Source organism: Scyliorhinus canicula, chromosome 16 (genome assembly GCF_902713615.1).
Source record: "Scyliorhinus canicula chromosome 16, sScyCan1.1, whole genome shotgun sequence".
Classification (NCBI taxonomy): Eukaryota; Metazoa; Chordata; class Chondrichthyes; order Carcharhiniformes; family Scyliorhinidae; genus Scyliorhinus; species Scyliorhinus canicula.
Genome location: NC_052161.1, coordinates 28253514 through 28278552, shown reverse-complemented (window position 1 = coordinate 28278552; position 25039 = coordinate 28253514). Strand labels below are relative to the sequence as shown.

The window sequence follows — 25039 nt, the reverse complement described above, 5'->3', positions numbered from 1 at the left end:
CCTGCCCCCCTGTGTTTGTCTTTTTTTTGATTTAATAAATAGTCTTTAAGAATTGTTACACGACGACTCAACTAATAATTCTCACCGGGGTTTCACTTAACTCCTCACACCATTCCAAAACCAAAACATACACCTCCACAAACCAGTGTTCCAAGTTGGGATACCCTTGCAGATAAACAGCAGTGTGGTTCGTAAGTCCTGTAAGTCTGACTTTGTATCAACTAAGTTGTTGACAGCGCTCCAATTCAATTTAATCCTTTCCAGCCGAGAGGGCTGAATAACTTCCTTGCACCTCATGGAGTGGTAACTCTGTGGTTTGTTCACTTTCCTCAACCTTGGATGTAACCTCTGTGGTACTATCTTCAGTAGAGGTCCTCAAGATCACATCTACTGGTTTTAAAGGCAGGTAGTTAAGTTTCCATTCATAGATGGACTCAGGAATTAGGGAGACGCAGCTCCCGTAGCAACCTCCATTTTAATAGGTTGCCCATTAAACTTTGTCACTAGCCAAAAATGGTGTGACTCATCCTGGACTGATAGCATGCTCAACTTTAATTTTCGCGAGAATAAATTGTTTTTGTTTCATTGTGGTTGCTCTTTTATTCCACCATATGAGTTTTCTTAGTTGAATTTGGTTTGTTTCTTCCTTTAAGTGTTTTTCTCTAGAAGTTGTTTTACTCCACCAAACTCTTGCAGTGTGGCCAGTTCTGCTACAGTGTTTATATTGGCTGCCCTTGCTCCAGCACTTAGCTTGTGAATGGCCCGTTTTTGCACATCAATTACATTCCTGTTGCTGGGTAGACCTCTGTCCAGCAGCCAGTTTATGGATCCTCGTGCTTGCTCCAAGCTGAGAAACCTCTTTGACTGCGAGCTCCATTGAAACAGCAATGTATAACGCAGTCTTCAGACTTCGATTCCGTTCTGTTAATAGCCTTCTTTGAATCGCCTCATTTTTCAAACCACACACGAAACCATCTCTAATTGTATCATCTATTGAATTGCCAAGTTCACAAAAGTCTGCAACTCACTTGAGGGTTACAACAAACTTCACAATATTTTCACCTTCTGATACCTCCAATGAAAACAAAACTTCTCCGCAAAAATAAAGGACTTTGCTGAATTATGATCTTCTAATATTTTCACCAGTTCTTGGTATGTCTTCTCTCGGGGGTCCCTGGCTGAACTGAGCTTCTTAGCAAATTCGAAGTTTTGCTTCCGATTGTACTTAAGAATAGCGAGACCTTAATCTCTTTGAAATCTTATTGTCTTGAATGTAATATTGGAATCTCTCTGAATGTGACTTCCATCAAAAGAACCTATCGCACCAAACTTCCCCGCTATTTTTCACGGTTTAGGAATGCTCTCCCCTTCACTTGGGTCTAGCTCATTTAAGATGGATTTCCAATTTGTAACAGCTTTAACTTTTAAGCAGATTTTACTTGCAACATCTTTAGCCAGCATTAAAATTATGACAATCTTTTATTCTCTGCCCCACTCTACCTCCATGTCTTACTGTACTGCACTTGGCAAGCCCTGCAGCCTGACTTCTTGGGTTGTTGTTTAAAATAGATATGGGGTATTCCTTTGAATTTTCTGTCTCAAAACCTGTCCGGTTCTGTTGCCAACGATTTCTGACCTTCTGTCAATCAGTTGATCGATTGATCTGTTGAAACTGCTCCATCTCAATGATTGTTTTGAAAGAGAAAAATGTTTTTTTCTGATTCTGCTTTTGTCACTAGTTTTCTTTTTGTAAACTGTTGTGTCTTTAGATTAATAGTACAAGTGAAATAGAATTGCAGAAGCATGTGGGTTTGATGCAAGATTAACAGAGGTTTATTGAATAGGTCTTCACTGTGCAAGGTTTGGTCCTAGACTCCCTAAAAGCCCACAAAGCAACCAATTATGTCACGTAAGTCATAGAATCGTAGAATTTACAGTGCAGAAGGAGGCCATTCAGCCCATCGAGTTTGCACCAGCCCTCTTTTGTCCATGTTTGAACCAAGGCAGTAATGAGGTCAAGAGCGGAGTGGTCCTGGCAGAACCCAAACTGAGTGTCAGTGAGCAGGTTATTGTTTTTTCCTGATCTCGCATGAAGCGAATTGAATTGGCTGAAGACTATCATCTGTAATGCTGCAAGTGCTTCAGCATGTCTTTTGCACTGATGGGGATACTTGTGGAGCCACCTTCTCCAGTTAGTTGCTTAATTGTCCATCACCACCATTCACGACTGGATGTGTCGGGTAATGCTTAGCCCTGTCTCACATGTTGCTTCTGCTGTTTAGCATGGATGTAGTTCTGTGTTGGAGCTTCAGTAGGTTGACACCTGTTTGTTTTTTTTAGCAATGTCTGGTGCTGCTGCTGGCATGCACCCATGCACTCTTCCTCAACCTGACAGTAATGGTGGTTGTGCTGCTATCTCTTGTGGGTCTGCCCTGCTGGTGGGACAGGTCATACCCAGGGATAATGATGGTGGTGTCTGGGACTTATTCATACTCATGGAATCATACCTGAGTCACACCTTACAGACATGTCAGACTGTTTCTTGACTAGACTGTGGGGCAACTCTACCAATTTTGTCACAAGCCCCAGATGTTAGCGGAGGACTTTGCAGGTTTGACAGGGCTGAATGTTTCATTAATAATAAAACAAAAAACTGCAGAATTTGGAAATGTGAAATAATAACAGAAAATGTTGGATAAACTCAGGAGAAAAACAGAGTTAACCTTTCAGATCTAATGTTTTTAGACCAGGTAAGGACTGTAGATTTGCTTCTCTGAAGGGCATTAGTTAACCAGTTGGGTTACAGTGTGACAGTGAACGATACTGAGACCAACTTTCAATTTCAGATTTATTACTTGAATTCAAATTCCACCATCTGCCATGGGGTGAGATTTAAACCAGTGCCCCTCTGAATTACCAGTCCAGTGACATTATCATTACGCCACTGCCTCTCCCTCTATATGGAGAGAGATAAAAGATTATAAAGGATCATTCACACCAATATATGTAGTCTCCATACCACCTAATAGTGGAAGGGAGACGGAGGACGAATAAGCAGATAAATTAGGGAAAGGAGCGAATTCTTGGAATAATTATCATGGAACATTTCCAGGACTCTGCAATCAATTGGCCTGAAGAGGTGGGTGAAGGGATAAGGCATTGGAGTTCCTTAAATGTGTATAGGACTGTTTTCTAACCCAGTATGTAAAAAGCCCAATTAGGAAAGATTCACTGTTGGATTTGGTCGTAGGGAATAAACCAGAGCAGATAAGTAGAGTAAAAAAGTAGAAGAATGTGTAGACAATTATAAAAGATCATTCACACCACGTAGACGATGATGATAGAGAAGGACAGAAACAGGACAAAGACAGTCTTAATAATTTGGAGAAGAACTGATTGTGAGAGCTGAGAATGAAACTTGGGAATAAAATGGGCAGCAATGATTTGGGAGAATAATGGGAAATATTTAAAACAGTATTCAGTGGAGTGCAGGAAAAATATATTCTGCTTAAAGGGAAGAGCAAATTAAACACTAGTGGAACTACATAAATGAATGAAGACATAAGGGAATAATTGAGGGTTAAGAAAGAGGCATATGTTAAGGCCATTGACAGCAAAGGAGTGCATGATAAGAGAAAATACAAAGACATTAAGAGAGAAGTAAGAAAACTGAGAAAAGCAAAGAAGAACAATGACGTTAAATTATTAATAAATATAGAAGTATCTCAAATTTGGCAGCCTTGGGATTGAGGCTGTGCCGGATTTAGATTTGGGCAGCTCGAGACGTGGGCAGTTTGGGTCAAGCTGGGTCAGGTGAGTAATGGATTGCTTGGAGCATGGGATAGGGTGACACGTGAAGCCAACTGTGTGCAGCTACACCAATTCAGCAGCTAGTTGAATTATCCAGGGAAGTTTTAAAAAATTTTACTTGGTTAAAATTGATGCATGAAAATTCTTTTTTTGCGGACAATTCTGGATTTGAGATGCCTTGTCTGTAAAATGAAGGAATAAGAATATTTTATCGACACATTGGTTTACAAAAAGGCTGGGATAGGACTATAAAAGGATGGATAGGATAATAATACAGGTAATGATCGAAAGATGGCAGAAATATTAAATAACTACTTTGCTTTGTTATTGAAATAGAAGAGGTAGACGTGACACTGTATGGTGAGATGAGTAATGAGATAAGTGCATTTAAAATAAAAAAGGGCATGTATGGACAACCAAATGAAATTGGGAGGACAAAGGCCTGACCCGGATTAAAATGTATCTGGTGAAAACATTGCCAAGGCATTACTATTCTTATTTAATAATTTATTTGAAAAAGATGCAGTGCTACACGGCAGGCGGATAGCTAATGTAATTCCTACATTTAAGAAAGGGGACAGAAGATGCCCAGGGAATTAAAGACCAGACCGTTTAACATCACTGATAAGAAAAGTAATAGAATACTTCCTTAAGAAAAGAATAGAAGAACATCTAGAAGCGAGAAACACAATGGTGAATAGTCAGCATGGATTTTGATGCGTAATATCTGCCTTGATTAACCACATTGAAGTTTTTGATTAGGTAACAGAAAATAAACGATGGTAATGCAGGAGATGTAATTTACCTGATATTTTCAAGGGCTTTAGATAAGGTGCTCCATAATCAACCAATGAGAGAATGTGGAGTCAGGTCACAATGGATTTCTAGTCACCTTTAAGATTGAAAGCAGAGAGTGGGAATAAAGGGTAACGTTTCAGAGTGATGGAAGTGGTGTTTCACACAAGTATCCGTATTGGGACCATTGTTGGTCACAAATTAACGGTTTGGACTTTGGAATTAAAAATATATGGACACCGTTGGTGGAATAGTCAGTACTGAGGAGGACTGCAATAAAAATTGCAGGAGGGCAATAATAAACTTGCAGAATTGGCAAATAAAGTTCAACACAGATAAATCTGAGGTAGTACGTTTTGGTTGGAAGAAGAGAGAGGGGGAATTATTACTTGAAAAGTGCAAGAGTAGGAAGGGTAGAGGAACAAGATGTTCTCTGAGGAACAACACACTAGTCACTGAAGGTTGTGCCACAGGTTAGCAAGACCATAAAAAACATTTCAAGCACTAGACTTTATTTCTAGAGGGATAGAATTGAAAAGTAGGGAAATTATGCTAAACCTAGGATTTTGGTTAGAGCATACTTTGAGTACTGCATGCAGTTCTGGTCACCATATTGTAGACAGGATATGGAGGCACTGGAGAGGATGCAGAGATTTACAAGAATGATAGTAGTGAGTATACATATCAGTAAAGGATTGACAGGCTGGGACTCTCTTCTTTTCAAAATAGGAGGTTGAGGGATAACCTCTCACTTTGTCTCTTCCATTGAAAGAATTAGCACTTAGTACTCCGAATAGTTGCCTTTTATGTGGGTAAGAGTCCAAGCATTTGTTTGTTTTATTTCAGCCTTTAGAAAGTCCATTACTTCGCAAATATTAGTTGGTATATTACTCAGCATAGTTTAATTGTGTTTCTAAGCAGGACATAGTTTAATTGTGTTTCTAAGCAGGACCTATTAGGGCGAGTTAGAGTTCATACGAGTGTCATGGCCAGTTCTTGGCCCAAAATACATCGGGTCATCGAGGCAGTATATAGATTTTTTAAAACGTATCTTAATATCTCATGATGAAGAACACTCACGCTATTGTATTCTGAACTGGTTTGATGGTAATGTCCTCAAAACCACGCCATCAAAATTTTGAAATAATTCCTTTTATTATTTGACCCTGGAAAAACATAGGACTATGTGTTGTAGATGTGATCTTCATTCTTTTTTAAAAAAAAAAATCAACCTCCATGTAATACGGTCATTCCTAGTCCACCCCTCATGGTTTTTAGTTTTGATATATTATTGCCTCATATTTTAATGCAATTGCCGCAGTTCTCAACAGTAGCTGTTTTGAGTTTAAGAACTAAGGGTACATCATTGAGTTAGATCTGACTGTTGGGGATGACCTGGAGCACGAATTTCCCAAGTAATCCTCCCTATACATCAATTGGTGCTCCTCATTGTACATGAAGGCTGAACTTTGTTCAAAGATGAAGATAATGTCCTCAATATCTTGCACTTGAAATTACTTAGTGAAATAACTGAAAATACAAATGATCTGAAAATTAGCTGCAGAGGTTCTCCTGAGAAATATGTAGATTTTCAAAGATTAAAGGAGTTAAACTTTGATCTGTTGTTCTCTGTCTATAAAGAAGACTGCAAACATTTGAATGTTTGTAATTCCAAATGCTGCTGTTAGGTGTCAGTGGAGATTTTCCTTACCTATATTGATGCAATAATTACTCAGCCTTTAATATTAGTGTAATAATTTTGTGTAATAGAAGTAACCTCATATATTTAGAAAAAAATATGGAAATTCAATTACCGGTTAATTTATTGAGGTATATGCACTTACTTGAAACTATGAGAATATTATTCCAAAGCTTGGAATACACCGTGATAATCAAAGGTTTTTGATAATGGAATTCTTGTGCATTACATTTCTGTATTAAATACATAAATATTAACAGCTGGTAATATTAATGCTGCAAAGTGCCTCCACATGCTGAAAAACCCAACAATGATGAGTACTTTATCGTGTCAGTAATCTTCTGTTTCCATTTTAAAGATCAAGATTACACCCTGACAGTCTACTGTCCAGCCTGGAAGACGATGGCCTGTGACTACAAAAAAGGATTAAACAATTTGTCCTAAAACATTGAACCTTCTATGATTGCTTCATACTATTTAGCATAAATAGCAAAATTAAGTACTTCAAATACCTGAAGTACATAATTTTGTTTTCCATTATGACAATTATTTCTTTTTCTGCATTTTATAACTGCCCAAAACACACTAAATTTAATTATTTTACCCCCACATTTTTAGTTTTCGCTGGTAATAAAATGGGTATTTGGGCTTTTATCTGTAAAGGTCATGGGGTGCTTAATTACTATGTTACAGGGGTAGGAGCGCATTTTTCTATTGTTGATTAAAAATCTGAACTGTGTGCTCCTATTGTATACTGGTTATAAACAGAGGAAAGACACAGCTTCACACTAGACTTAAATGGACTGTAATTAATATGCAGTTTGTCTTTAGAAAAGAAAGGCAAATAAACATCTTTCAATTTAATTTTCTTCTTGAAATTTTGAACGGTGAACTTTCCTTTGTAAATTATTGAATCTTTATGAAGTAAATTTCTTAACATTATTAAACGTGCAAATGCAAGCCTGATGCTTCGTATGTTTCATGAACATGTACCAATAAAAATTTTCTGCTGATCGTGCGGGTTTCCCCCCTAAATTTTGTTTATCTTCTAAATTTAATTTGAAGTCAGTGGCTGACTTGTTTATAAGCTGAAATCCTAGCTAGGATCTGTTTATGTAATTCATTTATGGAGGTATTCAGCATTGACCAACTGTGAAAGTAGGTAACTCTCAAGTTGAACCCTGGAGAAAAGCCAGGAACAGAAAATGCTTGTTTTCGCACATGATGACAAGCAGTGGCCTCTTCCCCGAAACCAGTGAGGACCTTTGGTCCTCAAATGATCTGAAATGATAACGGGTCTCCGCAGAGGTGAGGTTTCCAAATTGCTCTTATCCCCAAGCTGCTGATAGCAAGCCGTGATATGTGAAGTAGTGACCCTCTGGGGTCGATTTTGACACTTAGTAGAATACACTGCACTACAGAGCTGATAGCATCTTCGACTGGCAGCAGAAGTGGGGTGAGCTAGGATAAATGGTTTGAGCTGAAGGAATCCAACAACACTCAGCTTATCTTCAGGCGACAAATTGATGTTTGTAGACTGTTTGACAGGGAGTTGGTAATGCATGTTGATGTATCCTGTTTAGTTTTGCAAATCTTTGTTTTCGGGTAATTTGGCTGTGTTATAGTATATTTAGAAATGGTGTTACGATTCATTGCAAATAGCGTTCGGATACGTTTGTATTTTAGAAACCTTGTTGTACCACAGTGACTGGCACACATTATTGTATAATGTGCTATTACTATCTAGAGATTTAATGTATTTTATTATTTCCTCAATCTGCAAATATAACCTGTGCCAAATGTACATAATGTTCGGAATAGAATTCTATTTGTTTTAGCTGTAGTTAACCACAAATGGCATAAAATCTGAAATCATCACAAGTGATAAAAAGTCACCGAATTTTATAGCTCTGTAGCTGGTACAACAAAAGCTGCACGTTCAGCATTCTGTTCTGTACTCAGGTGCCATCTTTTGTGTCCAATTTGTTTGATTTTTGATCAATTACTTATGGTTATTCTGATCATACTACTTATGGTTGGAGAGTTATATTACAGGAATGTTTCTAGATGTTCATCTGTTCTTCATTGTATATGATCAGCTGAATTAATGTTCCATTACATTTTGACTGAATGGGTGCCTGTGGGAGAAAGAGACATGTTGATGGGATGAGATGAAGTGAGGTGGGGAAAGCTGGTTGTCGGGAATAAACACCGACACAAACCTGTTGGATAAATGGCCTGTTTCTATGCTGTACATTCTATGTTTTTAGTAAATACTCATTAACCACTGGGTCCCTTTGGGGAAAAAAACTATCCAGGTAACCATTTGTGTATCATTAGTAAATCAATAAACAGCAGTCCATCATCTTAATGATTTGAAAATATTGTTTTCCTTTGTAGATGGTGTACTATCACAAAAAAATAGAGCCTTTAAGGTCGGAAAGTATCCCAAGGTGATTCACCGGAGCAATATTAAACAAAATTTGGAATTCAGCCACCTAAGAAGATGAGGGTTGAAACTTCATCAAAGATGTAGGTTTTGCAGAATACCATGGAAGAACAAAAGCGAGATGGAGAGGATTAGAGAGAGAATTCCAGAGCTTGCGGCGTTGCAGCTAGAAGCACAGTCACCAATGGTGGAGTGATTAAGAGACCAGAATTAGAGTAACAGAGATAAGCATGGGCAAGGCTATGGAGGGGGGATCTGAAAACTAAAATCATCAAAATCAAGAATAATATTGCACTGTGTATAATCCTCAAGAAGCAATTTTTAATCAGACATACTGTACAGCACAATATTCCTTTATTGACATGTAGAATTATATGTTCCTCAATTATTCTTCATGTAGTATATGCCATTTCTCCATTCTTCATTAATCTGCTACTTGTATTATTTTTATAATGTTTTTGTTAACTATAATTATAGGCATGGTGAAAGCAACTGTTAATAGTGACATGATAATATGCAATGAGGTGTGTAAATGAAAATAGTGTTTTATGCATGAAAGGTAGGTAAATAGGTGTGTCCGGAAAGTGAGTTTTGTCTTTGGAATGATGAGAAGGAAAAATTGATTGACAAATTCGTAGATTTCCAGTGTGACAGACAAGTTAAAAGAGTTTGAAAATTCAGTCATTTAGAAATGCGGCCAGAGGCTGTTAAGAGAACATAATTAAATTACAATGTGCTGAGCAAAGAGTTTATAGGAGTGGGTAATCTGAAGCAATAAGAGGAAACTCTATTCTTAAATACATAGGTGTTGTCGGATTAATTCGATTAAATTTGAAATTATAATAGCCCTATAAATAGGTGCATGCAGAGGTGGTTGAGAAAAATCTAATTTTAGCCTTTTGATTATTAACAATTGATATATATAATATTTTGCATATTATATATGATATATATATATGTATATGAATCCTCTCCTGCCAGGATATCCCACACAAAATAATCAAGCTGTATCCGAACAGTGATTACCAAATTGAAGACTAAATCCAAAAAATACTTCACATTGAATAGTTGAATATATTTGCACTGGAGAATATGCATTTTGGCTGACCTGCTCTAGCTTCCAATTGTAGCTTCTCTTCAGAGTATAAAGAAACTTCAATACAAATAATTTGTACAAGGCAAGGGCCAGGATGACGCCAACAGAAACATGTTTAGAGTTATTTTTATGAACATGTATGCATTCTCTTGGCAGGGTTTATATACAACTATGCAAAAAATAAAGAGTAAAGTAAAGGATCATTGAGGTTTTTGCAACATATGCCTGAGCCATTAATGATCACAATCTCAAAAATACCTAGCAATTAGGCCTGCCAGTGTAAGTTCTCAACTCAATTATTTGTAGGCCTTAAGTTCATGGATCTCCTGTAGAGCTCAATAATAGAAACCATTAGACAAAGGATTTTTCTGTGTCTTGTGGAAACAAAACATTCGGTAAAATGCTTACTGAACAATGAGGCAATTAGACCCGCCAAGGTAAATTCTCCACTGTCAATTACTTCTAAGCCTCAAGTTCAGAGATCTTCTCTAGAGCCTCATAATGGAAACCATCAGCCAAAATTTTATTGGTGCCTTGAAACAAAACATGAGGTAAATAATTTACTGAACAATAAGAAATGGTTATAAATTAAATCCATTCACTGCTGTTGCCAACTGACAGTTATAAATCCCATGGCAAAGTTAAAAGTCTTTCAGCTAGAACTGTAACCGTAATGCAGATACTTTGGCTGTGAAATTTGATACCCCTCAAAGATGGGTGCAAGGATTGTCATATGCAATTTGTGGTGGTTTTAAAATTAAGTCTGCAGGCGTCAAGAGGTTCAAACAAACAAAATTCTTTATTTAATATATTTTATTACTTTATCAGAGTTACAAAGTTAGAGCTCAGAGTGTGGACGGGCAAACCCTTAATCCTGCTCCTTGCCTGCTCCAAAAACCAATTCAAATTCAAATTGAATCTAATTCATGGCCCCCACAAAAGAGACATACCAGATCCAGGCATTACACCTGATCTCATAGCTACTTTGTTGCTCTGCCCGTTCGCGCAAATGGCCAATTATGTCATGTGTTCAGTCTCGTAAAGTGCCCCTGTTCCACTGCAAGGCTACTCATGAGGAAACACTAAAAAGCAATGAGTACACAACATTTTTCTCCCCTTTAAATCAAAGGTCTCTGACACATTAAACAGTATAACATTAACCATCAATTAGCAACAGGAACTATCAATCAACAACAATAGTCAATATGTCAGATGCTTCGGAGACCGTTCTGTGTGGTTGTCGGTACACCTCAGGCATCTGCCTTTTAGTGCTTGTTGCAACCTCTGGTGCCTTTGGCTTGGTTTGGACGCCATCCGTGGTCACCTTAAGCGGAGTTAATGTGGTGTTCTGAGGTTGACTCTGTGTCAACCTCAGATTGAGGTTCTCAATTGAGGTACTGTTTTCCTCAGTTGGTTTGATTAGTGTCAGATTTATGGGGAGGTGCAGGTCGCCTCTTGGCACAGCTTGATTTCGACTCTGCCGGTTCTGTCTCTGGCACATTGGATTTTGTCGCCAAAAGTTGATCCGCATGCCTTCTCCATATTGCATTGTTGCTCTTTTATCTTTATTAATAGTAACCACAAGACGCGAGTACGTTCTTTGAACAAATGACCACACAACCAGTATATTAGTTCAATTATTGTTGATTATCAAAAATAGGCTTGGTTCTATGCGTAAATATCTACACATTAAACTATACCTAACGGCTTAAATGACCTTTACTTCACTTTCAAGTAACCGGCTCAGTGCAGGTTAGATAAGGCCTTTATCTGATTCCCCATGTGTGGCGGATGGAGGTTGTCAGGTACACCTAGGCTGTGGCCCATCATTCAGGTAGCGATTGCGGGTCCTTGAACTTGGCAGGTCGATGTGTTGCAATTGGCAGGGCAGAGGCCGGTCCCAAAAGAGACCGAATGTTGGTCGTGCAGTTCCTCTTATCCTCTGATCTTTCGTGCTCTTTTGGGCGGTCCCAACTCTGGATCCAATGGATCAATAGGACTTTGATCACCCTAATCGATTCTTGGCCAATTAGGGGCGGATACCTTGATAGATGGGTGGGTCCTAGTTGTTATTGTCCAAGGCACGTATGCACTCCCAAATAAGGTGACTAGGCGCCCCCGAGTCTGTTACTACTATGTTTTAATCTGAGTCCTATTGTCCTGAGGAGATCTGTGATTGACCTTTAGCAGGTGCAAGTATCTGTGTAGGTCTGGTTTCCTCTGCACAATACAAAGGGGCTGTGTATCATCTGTGTCGCAACCTGACCACAATTCCCATTATCCTTTGCGGGTGGCCATTTTAGATGGCCACAGCCTTTTCTCAGTTTGTATGGTGTAGACCATCCTGTCTGTGCTAAATTGGTGGTAGGTATCCACTTTTCACTTGTGGTATAGTTCCTTGCCAGAACTTCATGACCGTGGCGAAAAACATGGTATTTCACCTTGTCCTTCCACCATATGGCCTGATCCTGCTGCTTTTTCTTTACAATTTATTTTGTCTTGGGTGGTTTTATCAAATTGAATGCTGTGTGTAGTAGACATCTAACCATTAGTAGTGCCAGAGAAACTTGGGTTGTTGAGTATTCCTGTACGTGAGCCGGAATTGGCTCAAGCGTTTAGACAATGAACATTGTTTTCTAGCGACCTTAAACAAATGTTTCATTGGCTGTACAAAACGTTCTGTCAGTCCCATTTGGGGCAGGATGACGAGGAACAGATCAGATGTGTTGAATTTCATTCTCTTTTATGTATTGTACAAACTCTTGCAAAGTGAACTACAGCCCATTATCGCTCACTAATTGTCCAGGGTAACAGAATCGACTGACTCTCTCAAATGTTTTCTCCGCTAATGTTGTCTTTATGATAGAAACCAGGCCATTTCAAGTGAGCATTGACTAGAATGAGAAAAATACACCCTTCAAATGGTCCAGCAAAATCAACATGTAACTGTTGCCGGGCCTTGTCTGGTCCTTCCATGGGCGTAATGGGGGTAATGGTGACAGGTGCAAGCTGAACACATTCCTACCTTCTGCTCAATTTTGACATCTAGCCCTGGCCGTCACAAATAGCTTCTGTCTATCTTTTTCACCCTTTCAATACCACGGTGACCTTGGTGTAATTGGTTTGAGACACGTTTTCTTGGTAGTGGTGGAATGATGACTCTCATTCCCCAGAGGAGACAAACTGCCTGTACAGATAATTCAAGTCTTCGAGTGGAATATGGCTTCAACTCCGGGTTTGTTCTTAAAGTCTTTCCTTGAAGAACTCCATCTAATCTGCATAAAAGTTTGGCCATAGCTCCTTGGAACATCGCTGGTGCAGAAGTGATGCCAAATGGTAATCTTTTACATCAAAATAACCCTTTGTGTGTCACAATAGTCACACACTGTTGTGAATCTGGATCCACGCTCATTTGAAGATATGCTTGACTGAGGTCAATTTCACTGATGTGATGTTCTCCAGCTAATCCACTAAATCATTCATCAATCAAGGGCAGGGGGTACTGTTCTGCAAATAATACAGGATTAATAGTGATTTTAAAATTACCACAAATGTTTACAGATCCACCTTTTTTTTCATCAAATGGCCCAATCAGTCAACGAGTTCAAGGACTCCTGTTCTAACCAGCCATTCTGATTTTGCCTTTACTTTTGTATCTGATTGCATACGCCACTGAGCTAGTCTTTAAGCATCTTGCCTAACTTTCTTCATTGATCTTCAGCTTTACCGAGGTGTCCTTCATGCTTCCCAGCTCACCGCTGAAGACAATGACATGTTTCTTCAAGGTTTTGGGTAGGCCTGATTCGGAATCTGTCATGAGATTTACCTGGGCCCAATTTAATTTAACTTTTTCAGCCAAGTTCTTCCCATTAGTGCTGGATAATTTCCTTTAGTTATATGCAAAGACAAATTAATTTAATTGCACTGTTACCTCAAAATGCCCCTTCAACTGAACGTTCCTGCACATAATGTCTTTGCACCAACAATCTGCTGCTGAAGCCTGGTTTTTGCATACCTATGGCAAGTGCGAGTCTGTGTCTGTTCGAGTTTGGCTGATATCTTGTGAATCCTTGTGCTCAAACTCAACAAACTGTTGAGCTTATTTTCCTGCTTATTCCATGGTTACAGAAATTTCCAAAGCTTTCTTTAAGGTCAGGTTACTTTCGGTTAACAACCGCTTTTGAATAGCTTCACTCCTTAAACCACAGACTAATCTATCTCTAGTATTATTTCATACATCCCCAATTTCAGTGTTCAGTCAGTCTTTTCAGGGTAGCTACAAACTGCATTCAATTCACCTATTTTTGGATTTGTGAAAACTAAACTTGTCTGCAATTAATAAAGGTTTCCGTGAATAGTGACCCGGCAATATTTCTGCTGTTTCATCATAGGTTTTCATGCCTGGCTTTTCTGACTGTACAAGACCCCTCAGGAAGCTAAATGCCCTCATGTTCAGGAAAACTTTCCCCCATGTTCAAGAAAGTTGGGACTAGACTTCCGGTGGCGGCGATGACGTAGGAAGCCGCACATTTGGGAGCTCCTGTTTCAAACTGACTTTTCGGCTCTTTTTAGAGCCCAAAACGGAAATTTTACGACGTCTCCCGGTGGGAGAAGGTGTGCTGATCGACTTTCTCCGCAGTTCATGACTCGAACTCGGAGTGGAAAGGGGGAAAAAACGGCGGCAGCTCCCCAGAAAAAACGGGGGAAGGAATCCAAGATGGCAGCCGGCGGAGCTCCAGAGGAGTGGAAGCAGTAGGCCTTGGAGCAACAAGCTGCTCTCCTGCGCTGTTTTGCAGACTTCAAGGCTGAGGTACTGAGCTCTCTGCAGGAAACGGAACAAAAGGCTCTCGGAGATTCAGACGACCCAGGGTGCTGCCATCAAGGAGTTGCAGACGCAGGCCACTGAACGAGAGGAAGAGGCCGGGATCCTCGTGAGTAAGGTGGAGGGACACGAGGCACTGCACAAGAAGTGGCAGGAACGCTTCGAGGAGCTTGATCACTGCATGAGATCGAAAAATGTGCGGATCTTGGGCCTTGCAGAGGGGCTGGAGGGGTCGGACCTGACAACCTACGTGGCTGCGATGCTGAACTCGCTAGTGGGGGCCGGGTCTTTCCATCTGCCCTTGGAGCTGGAGGGAGCCCACAGGGTACTCGCCAGGAGGCCCAAGGAGAATGAAACCCCGCGTGCGGTGCTGGTGAGGTTCCACCGGTTCAGTGATCAGGAGTGTGTGCTGCGCTGGGCCAAGAGGGTGAAGAGCAGCAGCTGGGAGAATGGGGTAGTACGGATCTACCAGGATTGGAGTGCAGAGGTGGCTAAGCGGCGGTCCGGGTTTAATCAGACGAAAGAGGTGCTTTACAAGAAGAAGATTAAGTTCGGAATGTTGCAGCCTGCGCGCCTGTGGGTAAATTATTCGGACCGGCATTATTATTTCGATTCCCCGGAGGAGGCGTGGGCCTTCGTGCGGACGGAGAAACTGGACTTGAACTAGGGGTTGGGGGTTGCGGGGTTGGTTGTAATACTTAATTGCTGGATTCTGCTGTTGCTGTGTTCTCTTTTTCTGTACTTTTACAATTTTGATATAGTTATTTATGGGGGTGTTGTTCTGTTATGTTTTTTGCTGTGGGGCAGTGTTTGAGTTTTGTATCTTGCGGGGAGGGGGGGTTGGGGGGGGGGGTTTGTTGTATTCTATGTCGGGTTGGGGGTATGGAGTGGGGCTGGTATTTGGGCGCTGCGTCAGAAGGGTGTGGTGGGGCAGTGCGAAAGCGCGGGCTTTCCTCTGGTTTCCCGCGCTGCGGGGCTGGGGGGGAAAGAGAGGGGGTGGGGGGGGAAGAGAGGGGGTTGGGGGGGGGAAGAGAGGGGGTGGGGGGGAAAGAGAGGGGGTGGGAAAAGAGAGGGGGGGGGGTGTTCCTAACTATAGTTTCTACATATTTTTTTGCTACGGTTATGTAACTTAACACTGGGTTAACTTAAGTTGTTAATATGTTGGGTTGTTCATTGAGGAGGGGGCGAAGGTTTATGATTGTTGTTATTACTGTTATCGTTGGTATTTTAGTATGGTTTGATGTTGTTGTGTAAATTCAAAATTTTTCAATAAAAAATTATTTAAAAAAGAAAAGAAAGTTGGGACTACTATATCTGCTGCTATTTTGTATGCTTGGACAAAATAGCCGAATCTCTCTGTAAATGAGCTCCATCGCTCTGTGTTCTCGGCAAACAGTCCCACAGCGCCAGAACTCCCTTCCATTTTTCACTGTGGAAGGAACTGCATGTGCACGATGTGCCAAGAATCTTTAGCACGACAGTGCTTCCTTTCTCCCCAAAGTAAGGCACAACCTGAGCTCAGCCTGTTTTCCTTTTGTGCTTTACAAGCCCCCCAGCTTTAAATTTGTTGTTGCAGGATACTTGCTACTCATGGTGCTCTTGGTAGTGTTCAGATCGTCTCGGGCAGAGCACATGGCAAGCTTCTTTCCGAAGTTGTTTTCTTCAGACCCCTTAGTGATTTTTTTTTTTTGTTCCTTCAGTGGTTGCAACCGGTGTGTGGCCCCGGTTTCGCCAGCTTTTGTGTCGCGCCGATTTTAATTATTTATATTTATTTTCGGGTGCCTACAAACATTAGTCACCTACCTCGTCGCCAGTGCTTATGTGGTGGTTTTAAAATTAAGTCTGCAGGACTCCGAGATTCAAACAAACAAATAGCTTTGTTTAGAAGATGTTCACACTATTGGGGCAGCACGGTAGCACAAGTGGCTAGCACTGTGGCTTCACAGAGTCAGGATGACAGGTTTGATTCACGGCTGGGTCACTGTCTGTGCGGAGTCTGGACGTTCTCCCCGTGTGTGTGTGGGTTTCCTCCCACAGTCCAAAGATGTGCAGGTTAGGTGGATTGGCCATGGTAAATTGCCCTTAGTGACCAAAAAAGGTTAGGAGGGGTTATTGGGTTACGGGAATAGGGTGGAAGTGAGGGCTTGGGTGGGTCGGTGCAGAATCGATGGGCCGAATGGTTTCCTTCTGCACTATATGTTCTATGTCTATAGACTGCTATGTTAAACTGCCCATTTGCCGGCGCAAACGGCCGATAATGTCACATGATCAATTTCTTTGTACCCCATTTTCACTCCAAGGGTTCTAGTGAGGAAACAGTAGAAATACCATGAATACAGAACACGATTAATCTGTGCCTATTGCTTCCGATGTAGGCAGCACAAATTTGGAAATGTTATGCTGAGTGCGCATTGTATCATACAGCCAGCATTAACTGCAATGTTGACCTCTCAGCTGAGGGCCAAAATTGAGAGAGCAGTACGAGTTAAAGCTAACCTGCCCTACTTAAAGCCAGCCTCCGCCTCTTAAAGGGGAGGTGCATTATTGCTGGAGCAGGTGCTAGAAATCTATTCACGCTGATTCTGACCTGCAGAAAACACAAGGCTGACTCAACATGGGACAGAGTATGCTCTGAGATTTTCTAGTGTTGCACTGCAAAGTCGTAGCTGAGGAGGTGGACAGAAGGGGAAATGTGCTCTATCAACAGGGTGACAGGAGACACATCAGACAAACTGAGAAGGCAAGAGCAGCAGTTATCTTTGAGGGTTGAGGAGTCTAGCCCTGAGGACCTGGATGCAGTGCCACAAAAAGCAGAGTGGCCACACACAAGTGGTCACGGTCAGTGAATTCATCGTCAAATGCTATCTACCACCAACTGCATCACTATTCTCAGGCACTGTTCAATTCACCACATTGCCCTAACTCATCTATGAACAATCTCTATCAATCGAGACTTGTTCCTCATTCATAACTGCAAGTCTCACATCCACACCTCACAGCTTGCAATCTGGAAACAGCAGATGTTAAGAGTGGAGAACAGATCCAACTGCAGACTGGTGCTCACCATCGTTGGAACAGCTGTTGGTAAAGCTGTGGCCAGCAGTGGGGCTGAAACCATTAAAAACGACAGTATCCTCATACTTGATCCTCATCCTCATGTACCATTTCCTCCTCATCCCACATTCTTGTGATTTTAGAAGCTGAAGATGGTGTAGCGATGCGCATCTTATTTCATCAGCCGATTCCTCATCATATCCCTACACTTGTGCCTTTCTCCTTTCATGTACCAGAAAAAAGTGCGATTTGGCCAGCAGTAGTAGAAGAGCAAGATGACAGTGGTGATGAATAAATACTGTCACTTGATGTCAGTCTCAGCTCCCAGCTCCGATGCTGACCACTGCACATTTTCTAGAGGATAGCATAGAAGAGGATAGCAAAAGTATGCACCTGAGGAGTAACTGGGCAGTGGTAAAGCAGGGCAATGGTAGCACTGATACCAGCTCCCTTGAGGGTGAGATTATGTCCATTCTGCTGCAAAGGACTGAAATGAGCACATTGGGCAGGCTACAGAAGAAGGCTGATGGACATTCATGATGAAACGCTTGCTGTATTGCCTGGCCTCCCAGAAAGCCTGAATTGTTCACTGTGTCTGATCACACACACAGTCAGATGTTGAGGGAATGGAATACCATTTGATTGTAGTACCAACGATAAGTGTATGGCCTGGTATCCTGCATTATGGGGAAGTCTGCAATCCTCATGAAGTTCTGTGCTGACTCCAACTGCTGCTTTCTGGTAAGAGGGAATAAAATATGGGCAGCTCTGTTTGGTTAAAGTGTCAGTAATCTTCCTTGCGCAGCAATGTGCAAAACACTATCCGATGATGCCGAATGTCTCCAGTCTAGAAGGAGCTTGATGCATAATAGTTCATCGCCCTAGTCACTTCACAGCTATTGGCAATGCAAACCTTGCCTGCCCTGTGGTGCAGCAGGTGGTATATTTCATTGAAGATATACTTATTGAAGTGCAGGGGTCTAAAACATTGTTCCTCGCTGATGTTCCAGAAGGGCAATTGTTTCCTGTGACTGTCTGGGCAGGTAGAGCCTTCTGCTGAGAGCCCTCTGTCCTCTCCTCCATTTCCTTCTCCCTCTTCCAGCAGCCTTCTTGGCTCTTCATGCCTTCTGTTCATTCTGCCAGCTATGCTGTTTTCCCAGGTGAATGCATCCATGTCAGAAACTTTGCAGTCAGGACAAACTCCTTCAACCCCTGCCACACTACTCCATTAAATTTTTAAGAGTTCTAAAAAGCATCAAACACTTGTGCAAGTAGAAATAAATCATCAATGATTTGAAAGTAGTAAATGAACTCTTTAAAGAATGCGTGTTCGCGTTGTGTGTATTAAGAAATGGCATTAACTGCAGCGCTGGCTCGAAAATGCGGTTCTAGTGTCAAATAGCATTGCATGTTAATTGGCATCATAACCTGCCAACTCTACATATTCTGGCAGACGCTAACTTAGTTTCTGGCACAATTTGCACCAGAAATGTGCACACTGGCTGCGGATGTCATTTTTGGATCTCCTCAGCCGCTTATAATGGCCAACAAATGGATGCTACTGATCTGAATTTTCTATCAATCCAGATTTCCTATTGTACAGAAGCTTCAAGACACATTGATTAATGCAGTGGCCAACACTCATGGTGCCCTCTTTTGTCTTTGCAGTGCCCTGGTAGAGGTGGTACCTGATAACAGTGCACAATACACAGGAAACCCATTCGGGGACAGATGTGAACAATAGTCCATCAGTCATGTCACGTCACCACCCCAATATCCTCATTTGAATGGGAGACTGACTGTATGGTCAGGACGGTCAAATCGCTGATCGAAAAGTGTCCAGAAACTGGACATGATATCCAAGTTGCGTTACTGTATTTTCGTGCAATGCTATTAGATTCCAGATTGCCAACGCATGTTGAGATTCTGTTGGTCAACCAGTGAGAACTACACAACCAAAATATCATCTCCTCAAATTGTCTTTGATCACAGACCAGTTTCATCAAGAACAAAATTAGATGAAAAAGCACATGACATATATACAGGTGCAGAATTACTGCCATAATAAATTGGTCAGAACGTGTAGGTCCGACATCCACAAGAACAGACACGAATTCCAGCGGAGGTATCCAGGGTGTGCAAACAGCCATGCTCGTACGAGATGACTGCATCAAATGGTGCAAGACTGCGAATACACCAATCTTGCCTTGGGGGACTCTGCTAGCCACGCACAAGCCAACCAACTAGCATTGCCTTACATACCTGCGTATGTTTTCCTAACTAAGGGACAGCAAGCAACACACTGACAACTGAAGATAATGCTCCCAAAAACCATCTTCAGGAGGAAAGGATGGACAGTTCGCGAACACACCGACATGTCGTTGTCATAAGATCTGGCTAAATTAGATGACAGCCAGCAGGGTTCCAAAAGTAGGTAACATCTTGAAGAGAAATAATCCAAATCATCTTGTTACTGTTGAATGTTTTTTTAAAAATAGTGTTATAATTATCAAATTTCTTGTCTTCCATAAAGGTTGCTTACACATTAACACATTCATCCTACACTGTATAGGGTTGTTATTTAAGGAACAGGGGATGTTGTGGTGGTTTATTTGTCAATATGTAAAATACAATCATTGATAGATATATATTTATACTAATGAATGTCATCACAGGATGTAATGCAGCATCATGTGATCCACTTCTCTTGCAAAGTCTGTATGATGTGTAAGCTAAACTGAAACAACAAACGGTCTCCATTAAAACTCTGTTCAACCTCTGTGCCTGTGCTCCAGCGTCATTTGTATTAATCGAGAAAGAGATACGAGGACACCACAAAATAAAAAAAGGTAAGGAAGACCATTGAGCTCCACTTAATTCATCCATTCTGAAAGACCGAGTGTCCCTCCTGTTGCAGCAACTCAGTGTTTATTAAATAATTCAAATTTCCCTCCACAATCTCAAAACATATTCCACATGATCACTCTGTTCAATTCCCCAATATTGGCTGTAAATTTGTTTTTACACGTTTGACCTTGCATTGCTTTGTCCTGCATTCAAAATTTAATTCATAGCAATACGCCCGAGTTACTATTTTCATTTACATAGAACATGCAGTGCTGAAGGAGGCCGTTCGGCCCATTGAGTCTGCACCGACCCACTTAAGTCCTCACTTCCACCCTATCCCGTAACCCAATAAACCCTCCTAACCTGTTTGGTTACAAAGGGCAATTTAGCATGGCCAATTCACCTAACCTGCACGTCCTTTGACTGTGGGAGGAAACCGGAGCAACCGGAGGAAACCCACACAGACACAGGGAGAACGTGCTGACTCCGCACAGACAGTGACCCAGCTGGGAATCAAACCTGGGACCCTGGCGCTGTGAAGCCACAGTGCTGTCCACTTGTGCTACCTTGGTGCCCACAACTATTTCTTTAACTATCTTGTATATCTTCAAATTCACTGCTCATTCACCAATTCCTCCAGACCATCAGCAAAGCTCAGATCTTTCACATTACTGATCAGCTGCATAGCTCTATTCTACACTGCCATTCTTTAATGCCTCCCTTGTGGCTTGGGAGCCATATTGTTCAAGGCCACGTTTGATGAAGAATTTTGAATATTTTAACATAAATTAATAATTGAGGATTTCTAAAAAATAGACCAGTGCCATATTTCTTTAAAAGTCCTAATAATTGACAGCCGAAGTGGCCTTTTTATGACTAACCCAAATTGATTTTGAAGAGTGACATTTCAGACTGACTGGTATAAGAAGAGTAGGAAGTCATACCTTTTCTATACATCAAAAAACTTTTGAAAAATTCCTGCTTCACAATTGCTTCACAAACTATCAGTGGATAACGAGTAAAACATGCAAAAACAAAATACTGTGGATACTGGAAATGAGGAGTTAATATTTCATGTCAGTGACCTTTCATCAGGACTGAAGAAAGATAGCTGCATGATGTGGGAGCTGGTAGATCCCATTGCGAGTTGCCATGACCACACCTGGAGCAAGTGTTTGCAGCTCGAATTTTGGCTCACTTGCTGATTTGGAGTAGGAGATTCAGGGAGGAGGAGAGTTACCTGGATGATGTGTTCCATGAGGTAGTCACAACCCGTAGATTATGTATCTCAAATTCGGCCAGTGGTCAGGGACAGGACGGTGTGATGGGAAGTGAGGTAGGCAGAGGGACTCTGAATTCAGAAATGGAGGAGCCTCAGCTCTTGACCTTGTCCAACAGTTACGAGGTGCTTGCTTCCTGTGTGAATGCGGAAAAGGGCGGTAGGGCAAACTGACCACTGTTCCATGGTGCGGGAGGGATCAAGAAGAAACGTGCTAGGGCAACACGGTGGCGAAGTGGGTTAGCCCTGCAGCCTCACGGCGCCGAGATCCCAGGTTCAATCCCGGCTTTGTGTCACTGTCCGTTTGCACATTCTCCCCTTGTTCAGGAGATAGCTGAAGACATTCTCCCCTTGTTCAGGAGATAGCTGAAGAAATAGTGGAGGCGTTAGTTATGATCTTTCAAAAGTCACTGGAATCAGGGAAAGTCCCAGAGGATTGGAAAATCGCTGTTGTAACCCCCCCTGTTCAAGAAGGGAACAAGAAAAAAGATGGAAAATTATAGGCCAATTAGCCTAACCTCGGTTGTTGGCAAAATTCTAGAATCCATCGTTAAGGATGAGATTTCTAAATTCTTGGAAGTGCAGGGTCGGATTAGGACAAGTCAGCATGAATTTAGTAAGGGGAGGTCGTGCCTGACAAACCTGTTAGAGTTCTTTGAAGAGATAACAAATAGGTTAGACCAAGGAGAGCCAATGGATGTTATCTATCTTGACTTCCAAAAGGCCTTTGACAAGGTGCCTCACGGGAGACTGCTGAGTAAAATAAGGGCCCATGGTATTCGAGGCAAGGTACTAACATGGATTGACGATTGGCTGTCAGACAGAAGGCAGAGAGTTGGGATAAAAGGTTATTTTTCGGAATGGCAACCGGTGACAAGTGGTGTCCTGCAGGGTTCAGTGTTGGGGCCACAGCTGTTCTCTTTATATATTAACGATCTAGATGACGGGACTGGGGGCATTCTGGCCAAGTTTGCCGATGATACAAAGATAGGTGGAGGGGCAGGTAGTATTGAGGAGGTGGGGAGGCTGCAGAAAGATTTAGACAGTTTAGGAGAATGGTCCAAGAAGTGGCTGATGAAATTCAACGTGGGCAAGTGCGAGGTCTTGCACTTTGGAAAAAAGAATAGAGGCATGGACTATTTTCTAAACGGTGACAAAATTCATAATGCTAAAGTGCAAAGGGACTTGGGAGTCCTAGTCCAGGATTCTCTAAAGGTAAACTTGCAGGTTGAGTCCGTAATTAAGAAAGCAAATGTAATGTTGTCATTTATCTCAAGAGGCTTGGAATATAAAAGCAGGGATGTACTTCTGAGGCTTTATAAAGCACTAGTTAGGCCCCATTTAGAATACTGTGAGCAATTTTGGGCCCCATACCTCAGGAAGGACATACTGGCACTGGAGCGGGTCTAGCGGAGATTCACACGGATGATCCCAGGAATGGTAGGCCTAACATACGATGAACATCTGGGGATCGTGGGATTATATTCATTGGAGTTTAGGAGGTTGAGGGGAGATCTAATAGAAACGTACAAGATAATGAATGGCTTGGATAGGATGGACGTAGGGAAGTTGTTTCCATTAGCAGGGGAGACTAGGACACGGGGACACAGCCTTAGAATAAAAGGGAGTCACTTTAGAACAGAGATGAGGAGAAATTTCTTCAGCCAGAGAGTGGTAGGTCTGTGGAATTCATTGCCACAGAGGGCGGTGGAGGCCGGGACATTGAGTGTCTTTAAGACAGAAATTGATAAATTCTTGATTTCTCGAGGAATTAAGGGCTATGGGGAGAGAGCGGGTAAATGGAGTTGAAATCAACCATGATTGAATGGTGGAGTGGACTCGATGGGCCGAATGGCCTTACTTCCACTCCTATGTCTTATGGTCTTATTGTTTGCGTGGGTTTCGCCCCACAGCTCAAAGATGTGCAGGTTAGGTGTATTGGCCACGCTAAATTACCCCTTCATTGGAAAAAATGAATTGGATACTCTAAATTTATACAAAAAAAAAAGAAGGAAAGTGGTAGTGGTACGGGATTCCATAATTAGGGGTACTGATATCCTTTGAAAGCAGGACCGAGAGTCCTGCATGGTATGTTGCCTACCCAGTAACAGGATGAGGGACATCTCTAACCGGCTTGAAAGGATATGGGAGGGGGAGGATCCAGTTGTTGCGATCCATTTTGAGACAAACAACATTAGCAAGACTAGGCAAGAGGACTTGTTTGGGGAATATCAGGAGCTAGGAACAAAATTAAAGAACAGGTCCTCAAGGGTTATAATCTCTGGATTATTTACTGAGCCACATGCAAATTGGCATAGAACACAAGAAATAGAAACAGGAGTATGCCACCAGGCTCTTCAAGCCTGACCTACCATTCAGTACAATCATGGCTGATCTATGCCAGCCTCAACCCCTTTTCTGTGCCATTTCCCATAGCTCTCTTTTCCTCGATCTATTAAATATTTATCCATCTCCACTTTAAATACTTCTAACGATCCAACCTCCACCACCCTCGTGGGCAGAGAATTCTAGAGATTCACCACCCTCAGAAGAAATTTCTGCATACCTCAATTTTAAATGACCGGCCCTTTATCTTGGAGCTATGCCTCCTTGTTTGAGACATCTCACCATCTCACCTGTCAAGTCCCCATAGGATCTGAGATGTTTGAATAAGGTCTTCACTCACTTTTCTAAACTCCAAGGAATATAGACCCAGACTATTTAGTCTCTGTTAGGACAGCCCTCTCATCCCAGGAATTTGCCTGGTGAATCCCGTTTAGACAGTCTCCAATGTTACTATATTCTTTTTTAGAAAGGGGACCAAAAATGTGTGTAATATTCCAGGTGATCCCTCACCAACACCCTGTACAATTACAACAAAACCACCATATTTTTAAACTCGAAACCCTTTGCAATAAAATAAAAAATGCCATTTGCCTTCTCAACTACTTGTTGGATCTTCCTGCAAGCTTTTTGTGATTCATGCACTGGAACACCTAGATTCCTTTGTACTTCACTCACCTGCAGTCTCTCTCCATTTAGATGATAATCTGCCATTTGAATCCTCCTACGGAAATGCATGTCCTGTCACTTCCCCACATTAAATTCCATTTGCCAGATTTTCACCTAATCATGGGGCTCTGGCATCCGTGTTGGACAGCCTCCACCTGCGCTGATCTGGGACTAGT

The 25039-nt window shown here is 41.6% G+C and overlaps 1 protein-coding gene and 1 long non-coding RNA gene across 6 annotated transcripts in view; both read left to right on the top strand.

The window, feature by feature from the left end:
* Positions 1-25039, top strand: part of vti1a (vesicle transport through interaction with t-SNAREs 1A) — a 404156-nt gene that overhangs the window by 63526 nt on the left and 315591 nt on the right. The window lies entirely within an intron of this gene.
* Positions 8705-20504, top strand: LOC119979394. Its single transcript, XR_005463713.1, has 2 exons — positions 8705-8836; positions 19394-20504. It is a non-coding gene; the product is annotated as an uncharacterized LOC119979394 (long non-coding RNA).